Genomic DNA, 21,629 nt, shown 5'->3' on the forward strand with positions numbered 1-21,629 from the left:
ATGTAATTTGAAAGCTTAGATTCCACTCGTTCATGTGATAGTCTGTCCACAAAGGAAACCTAAGTGACATTAACATTACCAACATATTTTCCAATTAGGAAACAAGTAGCCTATTAATGGACAATAGGTAACAATATTTTTTCTCTGTTACCGTAGCTGGAGTGCCAGCTATCTTGCACTTAACTTAATGTTCGTCATTGACCAGCAGATGATTAGCTAGAGCCATATACCGCCCTTAACGTGCACTCAAATCAGATGGAAGACCCATGACAAGCTAACGTCGGGAAGGGAAAGTGTTAGTGAAGGCGGGGCTAGGGGGTGATATTATATTTTTGTTTATTTGTTGAACACCGTAGAGGCAGGCTGCAATTTTACGGTACACGTCAAAAATTATCTGAGGTGGCGGAACTGTGTTCCTGTGTTCCGCCCCACTTTAACTCCTGGGTATGAGTCCTTTCTCATTACCTGATGAGGTGTCTATAGTCCACACAGAATCAATATGAATTGTTCTTCTTTCTAACTAGAACAGCAGGAGTGGCCCATGGGCTGTTGGTAGGCTTGATCACGCCAACATCCGCCATCTCTAATTTTCTGTTGGGCTACCGCTCTCTTGGCGAGTGGCAGCAGGATGGGCCGGGCATCGCCGGTGTCTATTTCATGTTGAACTAAACTTGTGTGTGTACAGTCCTCAACTCTGGCAGCGAATATGTCGGCATACTGTTCCAGTAGCTCCCGTACTGTACATGACCTTGTTGATGCTTGTCTAGCCCTTCGAAGCTGTGCAGGCACAACTCCTCCAGAGCTTGTGCGGTTTCCACAGTTGTGTAAAATGCAAATAAAAACAGAATGTGATCAAATACAAGTCTCGTAAACCCATATTTAGCAGCAAAAAAGACATAGACAACATATCAAATGTTGAAAATGAAAATTTGGACTATTTCATGGAAAATATATATTAAAGAGGCCCTATGCAACAATTTTAGCAAAAATGACCTTAATTATGCAGGTTGAGAGTCGTTGTGATGGTTCTACAACACTTTTTGGGTCGTTTGGTGGGTGCTCCGTCTCCCCCTAGTGCTTCTTCGCGGAAAAACCGAATATGCAACTTTCTGGTCGCGGTCCGAACACATCGGGATGTAACTCGGCGGAAATACTCGAAAATGTAGTCAGATTGTAGTTTCTAAGAAGACTGCAAAACGGACTCCGACTTGGCTTTTTTGCTGTTGAAATTGTAAGTAGCCTACCCTTGGGTGAACTTCGTTTTTGTAATGTGATTTGATAGTCTCTTGAACAATGTGTTTGCTCGTCCGTTTTATTGTGAGCCCTATGTGTTTAGCTTGGTTTATTGATGGCTAGCTCGCTAGCTAGTGGGGGTTTAGCGTAGCAGTCACTTGCTACCGAAGCTGCAGGGGGAGCTATGTCGTGAAAAATGCGAGCCCAAATAAGGCGAAAACCCAGAAACAGCGAAGGAATAACCAGACCTACATAGGGCTTCTTTAACTTTGAATTTGATGCCAGCAACATGTTTAAAAAAAAGTTGGGACTGGAGCATGTTTACCACTGTGCTGCTTCTCCTCTTCATTTAACAAAATTCTGTAAATGTTTAGGAACTGAGACGATCATTTGAGTTTTGAGATGAAATGTTGTCCCATTACTCCAAGATTTCAGTTGCTCAACATTATGGGATATTGGGTTTCGAACTGAACACTAAAACAAGTTGGATAGGTTGGATACTTGCATAGGCCCTCTCCTCTTTAGCCCAGATGACTCTATGATCTCCAAAAAGAATGGCAAACTTTGATTGGACTAATAACCACAGGACCTTTTTCCATGTTACCTCAGTCCATTTTAAACAAGCTCAGGCCCAGATGAGACGGTGGTATTTCCTGTATCATGTCTCAATACAATTTTACCTGTTCATTTTGGTTGGAGTTTTTGAACTGAGTATCAAACTGTGCACATAGACAATGGTTATCCGAGGTTTTCCTGAGCCCATACAATGACTGGTCTGGAAACAGGTCTGGTGTTGATGCAGTGCCATCTGGGGTCCAAAAGACCACAGCCATCCAATTTGTTTTTGAGCTCTTTCCCTTGTTTGCAAATATTTCTCTGGATTCTCTGAATGTTTTAATAATATTATGTCCTGTAAATGATGCACTCCCCAAATATTTCACAATTTCATGTTAAGAAGCATTAAAATTACATCGTTTCATCATTTGTGCACACAGGTTTACACAGAGTGATGAACACTCCTACATCTTTTCTTTAAGAGACCCTGCCTCTCTGGGATACTCTTTTTCATATCCAATCGTGTTGCCATTTACTCTTATTAGTTGTGAAACATTTTTCCTTTTGTTTTCTTTATCATTACACAACTTTTTCAGCATTTTGTAACCCCATCCCAACTTTTTTTGAAACATGTTGCTGGTATCAAATTCAAAATTAAAGGTCTCATCTCATCGTTTTTTCATTAATTTTGCAGTGGTCTGTAGTATTGATGAATGCCCTGTGAGCCGGTTTTGGTGAAAAAAATGCTGTCCTGCGTCTATTTCATGCTGTTCTAGTTTGGTGGGGAAGGTGGGCGGGGAGGAACGACTGGATTTCGCCTCTAGTCATGAATATTAATGACATGCTAATGAATTCACCTCTGATTGGCTAACAGTACTGTGACGCTTCCTCCAGTGTGTCCTCATCCGATTCTGCCTGTGCTATGCTCCATATTCAACTTTACAGTGCTAAAACCTGGCTAAAACTCGAGTCAAAACTGTTGCACAAAATGTCTTCGGAGATACAACTTCATGTGTTTGATCCTAGTATTCGAGTAGGAAGAAGAACCGCTTCCTGATCGTTTGTCGGTGAACGTTGGTTTAATAGAATGGTAACAATTGCCTGTCAGCTTAAAATTTCTCCTAAAAGAGGTAAACGTTTGTGACAATCATCATCTTGCTTTCAAGTAATAAACAGTTGGAAACGTTTTAAAATAAAGACCTATTTCTTTACACAGTCAAAAGTCTTTGCAATCTTCCTAGTAGATATTTTACTTCACAACACAGGTAAGCACCCTAAATGCAGTTCAGCCACTGACCTAGCCTGCTAATGCTATCGGAATAGCTAGATAGTATCATGGAATTCAAACCATAACTATCATTGAAAGACCACTTGGTCATAGCCCAATATATAGATAGATCTAAATGCAAACACGCCTACCTAGCTATATTTCCTGGAATTGTACCAGAATGCCTACAGAAGCAGAGAATGTGTGCTGCAAGACTTCTCCGGGAATGAGAACTATGGCTTCGATAGCCTGACATTGGCAGAGGTTAGCCTACTCAAGTTGTTTTCTGTCACGTATGACAGAAAAAGTAGCCTACTATAGGAATCTTATAGTATTTTGGGACTAAATATTACAGTAATCTTATAGGAATACTGTAGTATTTGGACATACTATAGGTACTAAAAGTCTACTATAGAAAAACTATAGCGGTTACAGGATATTATAGAGTTATTAGTAGTACTTCTACAGTATGTCCCAATTATTCCTATAAGATTACTATAATATTTTGTCCCAAATACTATAAGATTCCTATACTACTTTTTCGTAAGGGGATTGCTCATGTGGTTAGAAAAATGTGCAACACCAGTACCCCTGTTGTCTGTATGACCCTGTACCCAGGATTAGAACCAGTCTGCCTTAGCATAATGTACTCCCTTCAAAATGCACTAAACATTCGACTATGACGACTATGGCCCTCTGTGAGACAGAAGATATGAAAGGTAAGATAAACCTTTAGCTTAAAAGGGACAAAAACTGATAAAACTCCTAACACAAATATACAAAACAGGTCAATTGTCTATAAACAACTTTATTATATTTACATACAGCAGTGGTACTCAAAGTGTGGACTGCAAGCTCTCTCAAGTGTTCCACAAGTAGATGTGGTAAAATATAATAGATGAGTTGTTTGCAATATTGAACCAACTTGTATGTAAATCCAAACAGTTCTGCAACACTGATGTAACCTATGCCAGTTTAAATCATACGAATCCTCTGACACCATAAGCAAGGTGGTTCAGTAAAAAGGCCTATTGTGTGATATACTGTTGAAATAGGTCTACTGTTTTTTGTTGCTAGGTGGTCCGTGAAACACTGACAAATAGTAATATTGCAGTCTATTAAAATAATGCAAACACAAAACAAGAACATCCAAACTATGCACAGAATTAACAATGTCCTCTTTTTGCCAGATGATGCAGACATCTGGCCTACAGATCCTTTGTAAAATAGTGCTGGGATTATTTAGGGAAAAAGGTCTGAGTTGTTGTTTCGGCTTGTATTGTCCTGGGGATCCGAAGGGACAACACACAAAACACATTCGTTGGCTGTGATGATTTTATTACATTGCTCTTTGATTGCGCTGGGCCATAGGTGGAGCCATCAGGTGTTATTGTGGAGATGTCGCTTTCATCCTCCTCCTCCTCTTGATCAACCCGAGGTCTTCTAGCTGGCCTTGGATGAACAGGCTTGATGGCAGTAGAGGTAGCAGGCCCCCATGCCCATGGTGTATCCGAAGTGCTTGTATCAATACTCATACTTTTCATGAAGTATTCTGTTTGGATACCTAAAGTAAATAAATGTGTATTACTGTCAAGTTACAAGATACTAATAGTACACAGGACATTCACTATCTCACAAAACTGTACTGGCACAATGGAAACAAAAATATTTTAGTGACTGTGGTAAGGTGTATGATGTACTAAGTAGCACACCCACAAGAAGACATTCAGTAATATCAATTCTATCTGTTATGCAATTCATGGGTTTCATCAGGTCCATTTACACAGGTGTATTAATCAAGCACCATGCAGTCTGCATTCATAATCGAGGTGCTTGATTTTATACACCTGTGGAAAGTGACCTGAAGAAACCCATGAATTGACTTTCCAAAACATTGACGAGCACATAAGAACCTGTATTAGCCTACTAGAAAAAGACTTCTAGAAACTAACTAGCACAACAATAAAAGTTAGATCACAAACCTATGCTTCTAACGTGATGACCTAATGTAGGCTAGAAAGCTGTGTAGCCTGACATGAGGATGTGCTCTGGAAGACATACAAAACACTAAGTAAACAGCAAGTAATCAAACAAAACATCATTGTATGTCAATGTAATAATGGCAAGAAGACATAAATTAGACTGAAGTGTAAATACCTGAGCTCTAGTGATAGCAACTTAGCCTAATAGTGCAGGGGTATTGTGTTTTTGATTTTCCCTGTTTAGACTAGAACAATACCCGTACTTAGTTGAGCATAAAATATTGTTGCTAATATTATTATTTGTGGTTTAACGCTTAGGTTAGAAGATTATAGGTTCAACAAGCTAAATCTCTGGGTGGTGTGGTCAGTTTCTTATGAGTGTAGCTACACCAGGCACGTAACTGAAGCATTCCGTTCGCGTTATGTACTGCAACAATTAGCTTCCAATAGGCCTAATCAATGGAAGTAGCTACACCTGGCGTGTTAGTGGCCTGTAGGCTACGTTCGGGAAAATAGACCATTCCTCTAATGGATTTTACCAGAGCCCTTCCTATTAGGCATTCTCTGATTTTACACGTCGCGAACAGAACACTTCAGTTACTTGCCTGGTGTAGCTTCCTGTAATATAGGCTAGCCTAAGCCTAGCTTGTACCCTTTTCATGCATGCTAACGTGAAGAATATGAACATGCTATTTTGTAACAGACGTTAGGTGGAAAAGTTTGTTTGTACTTACAGCCTGTGAGCTGGTGGTCGATCGTCATGACGGTACAGAATCAGGTTTTCAGAACATCGATGCAAAACCACTTTCTAAGGCAGTGAGTGTGGTCGAAATGATTGGAACACAGAACTAATGTTGCACTACTTCGGTGGTGGTGTTCCAACGATAAATCCGAACCATTTCTTTCTCAACTCATGTTTCTAAGGCAAGACATGCAACATTGATGTGTTATTGCCAAAAAAATAAAAGGCACGATTTTTTTCCCCGCCATGTTGGCAACTTGCTGTTAGCTCCTACTAGCTGCAGAGAGACAATCCCCTAGCCGCAAAATCTTCCAGTCTTCCTGTAGGCGGTCACAAGCCAAGGTGGGCGAGGCCATGAATAGTCAGTTTCCCTTCGGCGTCATTGGGAAGGGCTCTTTCTGATTCGCTTGTTTTTCCGTGTATTTTTTTTCATTGGCTAATGCGGGCAATGGGGGTAGAAGATCATTTTCACGTGCAGCATGCATATGCAACTTGGAGTGAGCTATAGTATTTCGAAAGTAACAAGTATTAAACGGTTTCTCAGTGAATGTGACCTTTAACATATATTTTCCATGAAATAGTCAGATTTGTCATTTTCAACATTTGATATGTTGTCTGTGTCCCTTTTGTAACTAAATATGAGTTTAAGATATTTGCAGATTATTACATTCTGTTTTTATTCACATTTTACACAACATCCCAACTTTTTCTGTTTTGGGGTTGTAATATAATATTACAATTTTTTGACTTGGGGTTCCCTTGGTAAAGAAAAAGAAAAGCCTACAATATAGATTACGACACGTCAAGACATGTACATGCAAACTAAGCTTTACATAAGAAGACAGTAAAAGAAGTGAAATTAATGTTGCACTACTGTACGGAAATTATACGTAAGTGGTATACAGGGGAAAATAATTTCCAGCAACAGGCAACAAAGTTGGTGTGTGTTAATTTTGTGTTATGCTGAAGTTGTCCAGTATAGTGGTAACTGCATTGATATATTGTTACATGTACTGTTGTTACTTGTACTGTTTTGTACTGCTATCGATTGAGCATTGTATAGTTTAAATTTACTCAGTGAGGATAGGAGCAGGCTTCACTCAATTTGTCTACTTTTAAACTTTAAAAGTGCTGGCCTGAAACAGATCGTAACTCCTTTTTGCACTACCAGAGTTTCCATCCACCATCTCTCAAACGTAGCCTGCCTTACAGCCAACTGTTGAGAGTGCGCTGCATCTGTAATGACGATGAGGTATTTGAGCGACAAGCGGGGAACTTTGTCAAAGATTCCTTGACAGGGGCTATACAGATAACTTGGTGCGTGATTGTCTAGAGCGCGCGCACAGTATCCAACGTGCTGACCTGATGACCAAACGTACTGATCAGAATAGCTCTAACAATGCTACAGTTACACTGGTATCCACCTATGGTCAGATTTCAAATAGCTTAAAGAACATTGTGCATCGCCACTGGCACATCTTAAGCAGTGACCCACACATAGGTCATACTTTCCAGGATCCACCGCGCAGCTGCTTTAAAAGAGCACCTAGCCTGAGAAACCGGTTGGTGCGTTCGCACCTCCCTGCACCTACTCAGTCGCCTTTTCCCTTTAAAATTCCACACGGCAATTTTAAGTGCTTGAACTGTGCAGCATGCAATTTCATGCTCACAGAAAAAACATTTACACATCCAAAAACAGGCAGGACATACACAGTAAAGGGCAGAATTACCTGTTTATCTACTTTCATAGTATATTTACTGACGTGCCCTTGTGGGTTGTTTTATGTGGTTAAAACCAAGCGACAACTCAAAACCCGAATCTTTGAGCATAAATGCGCAATTAGAAAAAATGATGAAAAATCATCAGTTGCAAGGCATTTTAACTCTGCAGGCCATGATGCCAACATGCTTAAGTTTATGGGCTTAGAGGGGGAGACCTTGAAAACCGCCTCCTGCAGCGAGAGGCTTGGTATATTTTTATCTTTAACACATGTATCTCGAATGTGATGAATGAAGATTTGTCACTAAGTTGTTTCCTATGAATTCATATGTGGATTGTATGTTCACTTTTAATATGTTCAATAATCTTTGTATTTAACGTGTTTGAAACATTAGTGACATTATTGGAATGTGTATCACTTTAACAGCATTGGCGGGTGTTCATATGGGTGTGTTAATGGGTGTGGGTATATAAGATGGGCTACATTGTTACCTTGTTGCACACTGAAGAAGGCACACGCCGAAACGCGTATGTGCAAATAAAAGAGTATATGCATAGTGCGGCCTCTCTCCTACTTTGCTTTATAGTTTAAATTTACAAAAAAATTACTTGTATTTGTACTTGAATATGCAGATTATGTACTCCACAGCTACAGAGAGCAAGCGAGGAAGTTACTACTTGCAGTACTCTATGGCATTTAGTTAACTAGATACGGATATTTAAAGGGATATTCCACCATTTGATTTCCAATCAGATTAGACCGTTAGCTTATAGCAGAGATGCTAACGGTCTAATCTGATTCAATGAGCTGGAGCTAAAAGTGCTACTGTCAAACTCAGAGAACGGCTGGATGAACTGGGGAAAGGTAAAACTCAATTGTTTAACTCGATGGGAGGTGGGAAATGAGTATAATTCCCCAAATGGTGGAATATCCCTTTAAGAGCGTTGCAGGATTAGTGGTTGTTCCCCACCAATTATGGTGGGCCGGTTGGCCCAAAAATGCCCGAGCTGATTGTATGGCCCATATCAGCTGCTACCATTAGACCCAGTTGTATGATCAAAATCCACAAATGGCCAACCAGAGCATCCTTTGCTCTTGTTGCAAATTCATGTTTCATTTGATATCTTGTATATTGTAACAGGCAGTTGACGATACATTGATATTTCGGTGTACCAGAGCTTTAACATGATGCCACAGAAATATAGAAGTCTCTAGGCACCTTTACTTCCTTGATGAGGTGTAATATGGACTTAGTTTGTTGTGTGGTCTGTATGCAAAAATATTTACCTATTTTTGCTTCTAAATTTGTGTGAGATACATGTATGCCAGAGTGGTTTGTTCTTTGTAATTACTTTGAAGGAAGGATAATGGCAAAACAATGCCTTTGAAGGCACAATGTTCTTAAAGCATTTTATTTTTGTTTGACGAGCCACAACAGCCACCCATCAGCATGTCATGAATGACGTTTTATTTTCTCTTCTTGAATTCATCATGGCTCCCTTGAAGGGCCTCTGATTAAAGCTATTGTGTTAATGATGATTGATTAAGTGCAGGCTAATTGGAAGCCTTTTGAAATTGTAAACATGCTTGATTGATGGAACACACACACAGGCAGCATCAAAACTGAATTAGCTGTATGAAAATCAAGATTGTTTTTTTTTTTTGGAAGAATGCTGTGGAAGAAAGGAAGAAGAAAACCATACACAGATGGCAGTTTTGCTGCACAAGAAAATCTCCCTCAACCTTGAAAATGTACACCATATCCAAAGTGGAACTACAGTATGTCATATGAAAAAGAGGAAAGCTTTCAGAGAAGAAGAGACTACACACATGGAATTCAATTTTGATAACCAGTTTAGTGGGACAGTAGCTGGGGAGCTCCCTGTTCACCTGCTGATAGGGTCGCCATCTTCATGTCATGTCCTGCCATGGGTTGATCAGATTAGCTACTACAGCAGACAGCAGTGAGGGAGCTCTGTGTGTGTGTGTGTGTGTGTGTGTGTGGTGTGTTTAGCAGGGGGTAGGATACTCTCCTCCCAGCAGTCACAGCTCTGTCGTTGGGGGGCCGGGGGTTCATCTCCTTGGCCCTGTCCGAGACAATATTTGTTGAGGAGAGGACGTGCACAAGGTGAGCGCAGCTTTTTTCTTGTGTGCTCAGCGGTTTGAGTGACTTTCTTTGCCGCTTTTGTCTTGTGCTTGTGTGTGTGTGTATGTGTATGTGAATGTGTGTTGTTTTTGCAAATATTTCCCTGAGTTGGCAGGTTTCACCGCGTTGACCCTTCCCTGCTGTAAGCCACTGGTTTCAGGGCTGTTTACTTTTGGCCATATGGCAGACAGTGTGCTGTGCCCCCGTGCCTTAGCATCACTTGTCAGGTGATTAGCGCACAAGGCTAACAGTACAGGAGAGGAGAGGACAGAGGAGAGATGAGGAGGAAGAACACTATTCAGATGTATGTTTGAAAGTGAAGTGTACTGTATGTGTGTGTGTGAAAGAGAGTGCGAGTGTGTTGTGTGATTGTGTATGTGTGTGTGTGTGCATGTGTAGATTAAATGGTTTGCTGTTTGGGTTCCTGTGTGTGTGTGTGTTTGTGTGATTTGTGTAAGTTAGATTAATCATTGCCAGGTATCTGTGTGGTCACCATCATCAGCAGTAGCAACAGTGGCGTAGCGGGCAGGCAGGCGGGTAGGCAGGGCAGGCAGGCTGCTCCACCACCTCCTGTTTTCTGCCCCAGCGACCGACAGGTCAGCCCCTGTTCCCCCCACCATTGCCACGTCGATAATCATGCATAATAACGCACGCCAGCAAAAACCACGACCCCTGACCCCAGCAGACACATGCAGAAAAAACAAAAATCTGGAACACGCAGGACACAGAGGCCTTGAGACAACCCCGCCAGCTGTGGGGTCGTGCGCGCAGCCTGTAAGGAGTCGCCCAGAAGTTCACCATTCACCGCTGGATGAGTAACAATCAACACACACACACACACATACACACACATACACAAACACACACACACACACACAATATACAAACAAGAAAAGTTTGTTTTCTGGAGTGTAGAGCTTAGGGACACAGCTTACAACGTACAATTATAAAAATATAGAACTAAAAATACAGTGTGGTGTGGTGCAGCATGTTTACTGGATAAAGCTGCTGAAATAAACAAACAAAACTGTGTACCAGTACAGACACTAATAATGCAAGCTGATGACTGGTAACACCCGGGCCATTGTTTTGGTACTCTTGCACTTAATCAACACAAAACAATAAGTTCCAGCTCTGTCTTGTGTTTTGGGGTTGTGTAACCCCCTCGGCCAAGCCCTTTCCACAGACCAATTAAAACAAGTAAAATGCAGCCTCATAGTCAATATTATGCAGGAGTATTTTGTTTGTCATCTCAGACCTGCACTGCTGTGAAATTTCCTGTACTCTCCCACAGGACTGGATGTTTTTCATTTGAAAGGCACCTTTAGTTCTGGACCTTGCTTAATCTCTGAATGAGACTTACATCTCAGAGAGAGAGAGAGGGAGAGTGTTGAATCCCAGTCATGAAAGCCTGTCTGGCAGCATGTTTTTAAACAGAACTTCATTAAGTAGCTCGCTATGTTTATTATAGATCAACACAGCCTTTGACATTAAGATGCTCAAGAGACTAAAGTAAGGACACCACACAATACAGCATGGTCATTTTATGCAAGGACACACTCTTAAAAATGCTGGGTTGGAAACAACCCAAATTGGGTTATTCCTAGCCCAGGTACCTGGGTCACTATTGGACCGACCTCATGTTGGGTTAAAATAACATAATCCATTGGGTTGGTGACTTTAACTCTAAATTGGGTTACTTTTATCAAACCAACTATGGGTCATTCTTACTAACATGATGGGTCAAAATAACCCAGAAAAATGGATATGACCTACCAGCCCATTACTGGTTCATATTTACCTCTCTGTTGGGTTATATATTTGACCCACTATTGGGTGTTCTGTTTTTTTGCTTATGGATTTCCAAAAACATATTTCTTTACTTTATTTTACTTATGTACATCAAGGTGAAATAGGGCTGAAAAAATCAGCTGAAATAGACATAGGAGAATACATTATATTAATTTTTATATTTTTTATTGATTGCCACAAATGGGCTACAGTACAAAAGTAAAAAACACTGTTTCATTTCATTCAAACACTGTTTCATTTCATTTTGAACAACAATTTTACTAAAATCTAAAAAACATTTTACAAAAAACTAAAAAAAAAAAAAAAAAAATTAACTAGCAATGCTCATAATACAGTAGTGTAGTGACAACAGTAGAGAGAACTTGTCCAAAATACCTGTGCATCCTGCAGGAGCTGATCTGGGAAATCTTTGACCTGTGGAAAACAGAAAAAATATAGGTGTTAACAAAAATACAATGGATGAAATGTGTCTTGTCCGAAACAGGCAGCCAGCTACTCTAGTGACTACCCTCTCTCAGCCTCTAGCCTACCATAACACAGAGTAAAAAGTATAGACACATGAAACACATCATACACTAAAATATGTCTTACTTTGAGGGATCCTGTGTGGAAGGTCTGGACGGGACAGATGGGACACTTGAAACACAAAGATTAAAAAGGTTAAAACAAAGATTAATGATTCTTTTAGGTAATCAGTGTCAGATCATATCGGATTCAGTCAGAATGACGTATGAATGAGGGCAGCCTTTTTGGACTCTGCACAGCCTAGCCTATGAGAGAGAGAGAGAGAGAGAGAGAGAGAGAGAGAGAGAGAGAGAGAGAGAGAGAGACTTTTCTTCCTACCCAAAATTAAAACCGAAACAGGCAGCCAGCTACTCTAGTGACTACCAAGTGGAATCTCTATCAGCGTAGTAGTAGAAACATTGTCTTTAATATAAAGATACCTGCTAGCTAGCCACCATGCTCTCGGGTCAAACTAACTTGACTGTATGTAGTTTTAGACTAAGACAGCTAGTTTGATTGCAGGAGAACAGACTAGACTGTACAGGTAATGTAACCGAAATGAGTGTCTGTGAGTGACACAGCTTTAATTGCTTACAAAGTTGCTTTACAGACTCTGTTCTGTGTCTGCGTGTTAATTAACTTACATTCAGGAGAGCTCATCACTGGGTGTCTCTTGTTGCCAATCATCTTGTGCCACTAGGAAATACAGAAAAAGGGCCCGTTACAGAAATAACAGCATCACCCAGGTCCAACTAACATAGCTAAACGAGTGACCCCACACCTGTGGTTCTCAAACTTTTTCTGTAATTTTTGTCATTCTCCATTTTGAATAGGACTGTGCTGTGTATTTTGTGTGTGTGTGCCTGTGTCAGTGTGTTCTCCATCTGCATGCTAAATAGCTTACGTTCAGGAGAGCCCAGCCCTTCATATTTGGCTTCCTTCTGCCAATTAACAGTTGTCACTATGAAATGATAACATACATTACATGTAAAATATCTTACTATCGTTAGTCTTCTGAAGGAGCTCTGGAAGAGGGTGGTGTGGAGGTCGCTGTAACAGTCCTTCGTCATTATCCGGTGTCATTAGAAAATAAAGAAAAACTAAATTATTGGAGTGAACAGTACGTCAAGTTTATCACAATTAGATAAACTAAAGTCAGTGGGCTGAGTAATTGCCACACATGCAACTCATCTTAACCCAGGTCAATATAAGAGGCTAACATTCACATACAGTATGTTAACAATAGGCTATTTACCAGGCCCTGTTTTGTTACAAGTATGTCTAGGTGGGCCATGGGATAGAAAATGTTGAGAACTCCTGGTTTAGGCTAAATAATTGTGATTTCAATTTTGACCTAAATTATGGTTATTATTCCATTATTGAGCAGCACAGCAACGAAAACGGCAACAGCACAGCTGAGCTGTACAATACATCCAGTAAAAAACAATTGCTGCTGTTGGGAGTAACTGTACATGGCTATGAAACAGACACAGATAGTAAATGTAGGGAACAAACAGGGATATATTTGATTAAATAAGGGATTGATGAAGCAGTGGATTTCAGTATGTAAGGAAATGTTTGAATAGTAGGCTAGTTAGATCTATCTGCTCATATATTGTGTTCCTGATGACAAACTTCACATGACTGAAACCAAAGTGAACTTCAGCTAAGAACCAAATTATAGATGCTAGGGTGATGATGGTCAAGGTTTTACTGTGTACCTGTGTTGCAGCTGTAAACTGGGCAGGATCTGGAATATGAGTGGGGCTGAACATTGCCTGTGGAACAGATAATCATGTACGGAGCATTAGTTTATAGACAATTTGAGGACCTTGTTATCAATACATTATATGACAAATATGTAGATTGTGATCTAGGCTACTGTGCAATGTGAATGTAGAGGATGTCATAAAAGCAAAATTACGTCCGAAGCGCCACTTCTAAGCTTGCATTGTCGTTTTCAGGTGAAATGGCCTTTTGATGATAGGAGCACTACTACTTTTATACATGATCGCATCAAATCGCTAGCGCTATTTTAAAAACAAACCCTTTCATTTTAGTAAACTATGTGTACACGAACAATGTTCTCAATGCTCGAGTTCATGTGTATAGACACTGATAATACTTCGATCAAAGTTTCAAGTTGTGTTGAGCCTTCTTAGTGTTTTAAAAATACAGATTTTGACTCGATCATGTATCAAAATAGTAGTGCATTCAAAAGGCCACCCCACCCGAAAACGACAACTCATAGAAGCTTAAAAATGGACGTAATTATGGTTTTAAACTAAAGTTTGATTCAGGTACATTCCCAAAAACACCCTAGGCTGCATTTTGGCAGAGTTACGCTTGAAGTTCCGCTTTACTGTTTCTGTTCTGTTTAAATTGAACGTAAATGCCAAATATGTAGTCACCTCTAGTCCCTCAGATTCAAAAGAAGTGCCGAACTTCACCTCTGCTATGACTCCCTGCAATGGCCAGCGAAGTGGCAAGCTAACGTTAACGCTAACTAGCTAGCTTCTACCTACCTATCGTAACTCCCCCTATTACCGTCGGTCCCGTATTTCCACCGTCTTGCGTGTGTGTGTCACTTAATATCCATTTCTATACAAACCAAGACAGCCGACTCCTATAGAAACGCAACCACCCACAACATAGGTGTATCTAAATTAGCTATGTACCAAAAATGACATTTTACCGTGACTCGAGGAGCTGTAAACAGTGTTGTAAGGCTGCGTGTACACAACCGCTTGGAGCTCCAGTGGAATTTTAATTTCACGACGAGAATTCTCGGTCTAACCGTCCATGTGCCGTTGAAACGGTGTAAATAGGCGACCCATCAGGCCAGCACTATAACTCCGAGCGTGGTAAACAAAATTGGATATTTCAGGCAGTAAATGCTCCCGTTAAGAACCAAACCAGATTTTGTTCAAATCTACACAACTATGGCTACTGAAAAATGTAAGGTTCATTTAGTAAATGTTATTTTGAAGTGAAACAAACATCGTTGTTTTAGAATTTCTGAACAAAAGTGGTGATAATTGGGGGTGTTACGCTATCTGATTAAAAACACTTCTACAATGAGTTTACTTATGTGTTATCCTAAGTTAGCCAGTTGGCCTACAGTGTGCAAGTTAGCAGCTAACGTTAGCAGCTAACATAACCAAATAGCTTGTGTAGCAACGTTAACGTCACCGTTAATGTTAACCTTAATATAACGTTACTATCTTCAAAAAGTTAGCCTACACCGGATTAGTCTATGCATTCTACCAAATATCATATCATATATCATCATATAAATTGTGGCATACAGATTTTACACAAATTCAACATACCTTCGAGCTTTCACTGCCGGCTTGTCGCTTGATGTGGAGGACCAACGGTTGCAATCAAATATTCTAGAACACTGTTCCAGGGGTACAAGACTGTTGTCTTCATGTCTTTGCGATTGTCAATCCAACTGGTAGACTATATTATAATGACCAATGACTGGGTTAAAATTACCCAGGCACTGGGTGCATTACATGATTTTTTGTGCTCTCAGCCACTAACCCAGCACCTGGGTCTTAACAATAACCCAGCATGGGTTATGATAACCCAATAAAAAGTAAAAATGTCATTAACCCAGTGCTTTAGTTAAAATAATAACCCAGCACTTTTAAGAGTGTGGTCATTTTATGCAAGGACAAAGAACTGCAGTTTAGTGCCAATATACTGTACACTGTGGCTATGCATTCTCCTTGTCAGACCATAACCTTGATGCAATCAAGCCCATTTACCTCATTCTGTGCAGTTCCTCCAGTCTTGTCTCATTCCATTAGTCCATACATTGTGCATACAAGGAAGTTTATTGTCACATGCATATAGTTACTGGAAGTAAGAAATGCAGTGAAATTATGTCTGGTGTCAGCCTATTTGTGCATTTATGGGAGGGGGGGGGGTGCAGTAGAAGAGGGGTTTAGTAGATTAAGTGGCAAGGGCTGCATAAGAAAGGTGGGGGCACCAACAAGGAGCACCCAAGAGCAACAGGGGCAAGGAAAAACTCCCTTACCAAGGAAGAAACCTTGAGATCCACGGCTCAAGGATACAAAACACCAACAATAGAGTACTAAAGCCAAAACGTCACGTTGTTTGGGCAACCAGATTTTCTGTTCTAAACAACCAAACCTAGAATGGCGTTCTCTATTGCTTCGCTGTTCTTTCTTTAAAAATGAAAATAGGCTTAAATCAATTTCAAGAGGTGAAACTAGATTGTTCACTAGATTGAAACATGTCGAGGCTTTTATGCATTCTTCTGGGGTATTAAAAGGAAAAGTTTGCGCTACTGTAGCATGAAAGTTTAAAACGTAACAGTAAATTGGCCTAATCTGTTCTGATCACATAACGTTACTACTGTCAGCTGGGGTGGTTCCGGACACTTTTTTTTATTTATTCACAAACCTGAAAAAAAATCAGCAAGTAGGCTATGAAACTACACAACATAAGTTTCAGTTATTTAAAATAAATAGTAAAGATGATCTATTCTCAATAATTGCTTCAATCATCGGAAAGGCAAACTACTTATCAGTTCACAAAAAATGTTCCTTTTTTTAAAACTTTGGTCTGGCATAGTATCAGAAATTTGTTTTCTTACGGAAACGCGATATCACACTTTAGTACTCTATACAAAGAACACAAGCCCTATGACTATAAGTGTAATTATTATTTAATTATAAATGTATTAGAATGCAATTATCATTCATACTGAAATATATGTTGATGTGTTATTGTAATGTATGTGTATAGGTGTAAATGTGTGCAACATAATTGTACATGGGCTAGCTAGACACCCTAACATGTTGGTTTCTACCAATTTAGTTTAATTGATGGCTTTATTTAAAGTGAGGGTTTTCTGCCCTCAGTGTGGGAGTCTGGAGTATATCAGCTTGCTGAGAGGTGGAGTATTGTAACTGAGAATTGTGCTATTTAGATTGAGAAACCGGTTAGTTGATTTTTGTTTATTTTTTCGGAAAAGTATTTTTGTTGCCATTATGTCAAAACACGTTTTTTTTTATAGCACTGTAAATAAATCTGCATTTTTCACCATAATACACGTTTGCTGTTTGCTGTGTGCTGTGTCTTCACTCCATCACCACCCAACCTCAGTGTGGACGTGGGCTGCAAGACCCATTTTTTACAGTTGGTGTCAGAAGTGGGATAGTGGCGCCCCCTTGGACACTGAGAAGGAGGGGAAGTCTTGAAAGAGAGGTCTGGAGTGCTTTTCAATGTGACAGCTTGCTGTGAGGCTGATTAAACAGTATTGAGAAGTATTGAGAACTCTTTCATTAAAAACCTTTTGATTGATTTTGTTGTCTTTTGTTTCCTATTTCTCGGCACCATTTTGCACTGTAAATAAATCTGCACTCTCCACCAAAATCCACGTTTGCTTGCTTTGTCTTTCCCCCCATCATCACTTCACCACAGTGAGTCCTAACCGGTCGTCCTGCATGTGGGTATGAACCGCAAGGGCCATATTTTCACACACACATTAGGCCTTTACTGATCCATGGAACAACATGCATCATGTTTGCGACTGCCATCGCCATTTTAGTATTGCTGTTGTGCCTTGTGTCATCTTGTGTAGTGTGTAACATGCTTGGTTGTTGATCGGCCAACAAATACCATATTTTTCTTGGAGACAAACTAAAGTAAAAGTTCCTTTTTAATTAGATTTAAATTATAAAAAGTAGCCTATATTTCGCACAACATTGTTATGTGTGTTTGTATGCTCTCAAGACCCTCAAAACTTTCAAGACCTTTATCTACCAAAGTCCCAATGTGTTTTGAAGCAACAGTTGCCAAATAATGCCTGCTGTGTTGGATATATTTCTGCAAGGAACCAATTTAGCTCTACACAACATAATGTGAATGGGCTTTGTTGAGGTAATCAAGGTATTTGGGATTGTTTACCTTTTTAGCTGAATATTGTATTCTGATATTATTTTCTTTAACTAAGTTGAATGTTGAGTCATCCTGTTATTGCTGGATGGCACACTCTCTCACTCACTTGCACACACACACACACACACACACACACACACACGCATGCAGGTGTAAAGGCCACATACTTGTGTGCTTTTAGACTGTTTAAAGGGCTGATAGCATGGATGAATAGAGCATTTGACCTTAGAGTGTGGAAGGTATGCAACATAGCTCATACCAAGAAATGATCAGATGTTATTTCACAAGCCCAGTTACAACCCTATAATTAGGCTGGAGAATAAGACTGTCCGTTTTGGCAGATTTAGCACCCCCTCATGGTTTTCTGGACATCCACATGAATAATTAATTATCTTGCAGTCAATGACCACTCAGTTCAAGATCTGCTTATGTTATGATCATGCTTGGAATTTCATCATTTTTGGGGCAAGGCCACTTGGCCTTCAGTTGGGCATATTTGGTGGGGGGCACAAAGGCCACATATCAGGGCACCAAGGCCAAAGTAGTAGTATACAGTAGTAGGCTATAAAAATGATCAAAGTTGTATTTAGCCTATTCACAGCAGTAGACCTGCATCACTGTATGAAACATTACAAAAACATGACATATTACATATAACTGTAAATCATCTGACCATCTAATATTTACAGATATCTAGGTTATATTTAACATTTATTTTATATTTGGCCTGTTATGAAATCATGTATTGAACAATTAAGAAACTCAAATAGCCTAGATGCATGCTTAGCATTTTGTGATCATTACTTTCACAAACTCTTAGTCAGCTGTATATCCTCTGATTTAAAAAATTTACCGATATCTAGGCGATATTTGTAACATTTATTTTGTATTTGGTCTGTTATGAAATCATGTAGAAAAATTTCAACACATTTGCGCTGTGAATGCTACGATTATTTTGATAGGCCACAGGCTAATAAAATACGCTATTAGTCGGAGCAAACCAGAATATTGAAAAGAAGGGGGCACCAAGGCCACAGTGGCCTGTAAACCTCTGATTTTCAAAGGGGCATCACGGGCAATGACGGCCATGGCCGTCATGGCCGCCGTGAAATTCCTACCCTGGTTATGATCCTAAGCCAGTTTAGCCTACTGTAGCAATAGCTCCATGGCAATGCAAATGGAGTTGTGCATGATTAAGCCAGAATTGGAGAAGGAATCAGATACTGGAGAAGAACCAGTCCCTCAAAGATTGGAATTAAATGTTTCAGTTGACTGTCAAGTAATGTTCTTTTGTACGTTTTCTCTACTGGCACTTCAGCCTTAGCCTTCAGATTTTCATTCGCAGATCAGTCTGGCATTTGGAGCAGTTCGCCAAACAAACGTCCAATCAGCGTTGGTTTTGAGGCGGGTTTAGGTGTGATGCAACGAGAAGCAAATGTTCAATCTAAACAACATGGCGACTTCCACGCATGAGATGAGCACATAGACAGTAAAAGAAATGGACGAACAGACTCCGTCGTTTTCAATGGGAGGGCACTGAGTCAAATAGAACGATTTTTCAGTTGGTCCCCCCAGTACTGCGCAGACTCACACTTAACTTCGTGACGTTAGCCATCGAACTGAATCTTGTAACTCATATGATAGATACACAGAAATTCTTCTCACACTTCCTTCGCCTTCAAAGTAATCAAAGTTAAACATTTATTTATGTATTATTATTAATATCATCCTCACCAAGTCGTGTTAATGTTGAAGCTACCATACATGATCATCTTCAAAAACTGTCAACAAAACAAAAAAGTTATAGCCTTGAAGCTAATCTTCTTTCCACTTTTCCGACCTACGGTCAATCCATCGAAAACCTCTGTAATGATTAGTGCCGTTTTTAAAAAAATTAGGTTTACTTTTTTATTATTATTAGGTTGCCTCTGTGTAATGCTTTACCTTAACATACGGTCGTGTATGCTAGGTTTTGCTTATGAGTTACCGTCATAGACAGTAAGGTGGACTGAGCTTCTTATCCAAACAATACGGTTATCTCCCTACGGCGCGAAAGAGAGATTACGTCAAAGCTAGCTTCCCTCCAACCGAACAAGCTAACCATTCTTCTTACGGGTAACCAACGTTACGGACGAGGTAGTGGAGTCTGTTTTGCCTTTGTAGTGTTTATGTGGATTACACAGAAGCTACAATATCGGCACAGGATATATGTTATATGAAGTTATGGTATTTCAAAAAAATCCTAGAATGAATGGACTTCTATGGGAGTTAGCAGAGAGGTGGTCCCTCCAGCCTACGTCGATTCTTCTACTTCCGGGAATTCGCCTGCCCCCTTGGATGAGCATAGCTATCGCTGAAGTTTTATCCGAATATTCGAGAATTCCTGGGGAAGCTAGGAGTCTCTGCAATGTAGCTGGGAGGAATGAAGACATCCTCCACGGCCAATTCCAGTTAGTGTTTGGTAGCCCTGAATCTTAGTTACTTAACGAGAAGCTTTCTTCAGAAGTGTAGCCTACCATGAAAACTTGGTGGGGATTGTCGTTGATGAGGTTCATGTCACATACAAATGGTAAGTTTAAAAACATTAACGTTAGCTACTTACCTAACTTGTATGTTAAAAGATGGCTTTAGAGGAACGCTTCGTTGATCTGATTGGTTGATTTGGCCCGTCTATCACCAACATACTGTAGGTTGTGATAGACAGATGGTTTATCCAAGCAGCTAACCAATATTTTCGCCCCTTCCCAAACGTTCTCCAATGGAAAATTCCCAGATGGATATGCGGAGCAAATAAGAAGCAATCCATCTGGCAGAGTCAGGTTACTTCAGCCTAGGCACAAAGCATAACCCCAAACACTCACTGCCAGTAGATATAGCTTAACTGTCGTGAAAAAAAACCCATATGCCCCCCCCAAAAAACCCCTGTATAATCTACCAATTATTTTGCTGTCCAACAACCTGTGCCTTTCATAAATTAGGTGAGCTGTTTCGAACTTCCGTATCAACTTATTCAGCCGAGACCAAAGTAAGGCAAGTTAAACTCTCTTTCAGCAGTTTGTTTGCTGTGCCAATGCGTGTATTTAGCTCAGCTTTGATAAAAAGGGAGTTTGTATGGAGATGGAGGGAATATGAGACTCTGCAAGCTCTTATAGAATCACTATATGTGCTATGTCAGCGTTTCTCAAACTATGGGCCGCGGACTGGCACCGGTCCGCAACGTGGACACTGCTGGTCGGCGGAGTGAAATTATGCCCGGTGCTTCGTCTGATAATTTGCTGCGCAATTGATCAAGGAACCGCGTACCGACAGAAAAACGTTTCTGCAGTCAGGAGGAAATACTTGCTAATTTGGTGTCATCAAACATAGAGGCATACAATTAACTGGTGGTACAGTATGAGCGTTCATTCAATTCAATGCGTCTGTGCGAGAAAAACTGAAACCACTGCAGAGACACTGTCTAGCATTGAGTATTAATCAAATTTGAATATAACGTGGCCAAAAGCTATTGTAGCATAATTTGTGTTCCTGTTAAAGATCTCCAGATCAGTGATTTACGCCTATCTGATTCGACATTTACCAAACACAAAAGGTAGTATTGTTTTCCCTGAATTCTTACATTCAGGCATTCGAATGAAATTTCATTAGAAAGTATGGGGGGGGGGGGGGACATAGCTACATAGATACATAGAAGGAACCTCTTTATAACTGTTCATACTTGCTAGGTTTGATT

The sequence above is a fragment of the Alosa sapidissima genome, chromosome 23 (assembly GCF_018492685.1).
Source record: "Alosa sapidissima isolate fAloSap1 chromosome 23, fAloSap1.pri, whole genome shotgun sequence".
NCBI lineage: Eukaryota > Metazoa > Chordata > Actinopteri > Clupeiformes > Clupeidae > Alosa > Alosa sapidissima.